Source organism: Chrysochloris asiatica, unplaced genomic scaffold, assembly GCF_000296735.1.
Source record: "Chrysochloris asiatica unplaced genomic scaffold, ChrAsi1.0 scaffold00126, whole genome shotgun sequence".
NCBI lineage: Eukaryota > Metazoa > Chordata > Mammalia > Afrosoricida > Chrysochloridae > Chrysochloris > Chrysochloris asiatica.
This window is the reverse complement of record NW_006408644.1, coordinates 9,509,846-9,511,187: the sequence shown is the minus strand read 5'-3', so window position 1 is coordinate 9,511,187 and position 1,342 is coordinate 9,509,846. Positions and strand designations below refer to the sequence as shown.

Genomic DNA, 1,342 nt, shown 5'->3' with positions numbered 1-1,342 from the left:
CCAAGAATCATTTTGCCAGCAAAGCTGTCAATCAAAGATAATGGTATAATAAAAACTTTCCAGAATAAACAGAAACTAAGGGATTTTTTTCAAAGCCAACCCAGCTCTTCAAATTATCCTAAAGGGAGTTCTTTGGACTGAGAAATAATAAGAACAGAAAAGAACCTGAGATTGACATATGTGGCAACACCACCCAGAACTCAATCAACAGATGGAAGACTCCAGAACAGAACATAGCTATAAGAATGAATCCAGAACGTGGTGATGTGGTACTATTCCAAAGCCAGTTTGAAAAGTATTAGGTACAGGCACTACAGCCTCTGGCTGCTGTGCTTTTTAGGGTGTAACTCTCTTCTACACTGGTGTGACCTGGGAAGTCAAAACATACTGTAAAATAATTACATGCCTGATCAAAAGAAGATGTCATTTCCTAATTTTTATATCATCATAGGCATTTTTAAAAAATGAAATGAAAACTATTGTGTTTGCAAAGATTGCTGAATTTATTTCTATTTGTTAATAAGTTACTATTATTTACAAATACTCAAATGGTAATGTAAAATAAAGGCAGGATTAAATTTTAAATGTTAAAATAATGTACTTAAATCTCTATTTAAATACTGTAAAAAGAGCAATCAAATTAATAAATTATATAATTACTGGGTTTGAACACTCGGGAAAATTATCACCCTTAAAACAAAACAAAACAAAAAAAACCCAAAATGAATCCAGGTAAATCTATGATCAAAACAATTACAATGTGGAAGAAAGTAAGCATATAATAACATATGTGAGTACATAGGAACATCCAGGTGATGAGGTCAGGTAGATTCAGTGTAAAGTAGACTATTTTAAGTGGAGGAAAAAGTTAATATAATATAGGGTAACCTCAGAGAAAATTAATACTTTACAAAATGCCAAGAAAATGAAAATCCAAGAAGAACATGGAAATATTAAAAATATGAAGTTGAAGAAAAGATACCCATACTAAAAGAAAGGAAAAATTCTTTGTTGGTTACCAGGGGTGGAAGGGAAGGGATGGTTAGGGGATAGACACACCATAGTTCGGGTGTTGAGGAGGGCAATACACAAGAGGGAAAGGGTGGCCAGGGCCATAATTAATTAAGGAATTAAAATAAATAAATTGGAACATATTAATCGAGGAATTAAATAAATGAGACATGGGGAAAACCTGTGCATGAAGAATTCATTGTCTTTGCAAAGCAACAATGAAATACTTTCTTTTCTTTTTCTTTTTCTTTTTTTTTTTTTCTTTCTTTATCTTTTTGGGTGGCAGAGCCACAAAGAGTTGTTTTATTATTTTTATGCACAGACCCCTAGT

General features: G+C 32.4%; 1 protein-coding gene across 1 annotated transcript in view; it reads right to left on the bottom strand.

The window, feature by feature from the left end:
• Positions 1-1,342, bottom strand: part of ARMCX5 (armadillo repeat containing, X-linked 5) — a 37,140-nt gene that overhangs the window by 24,847 nt on the left and 10,951 nt on the right.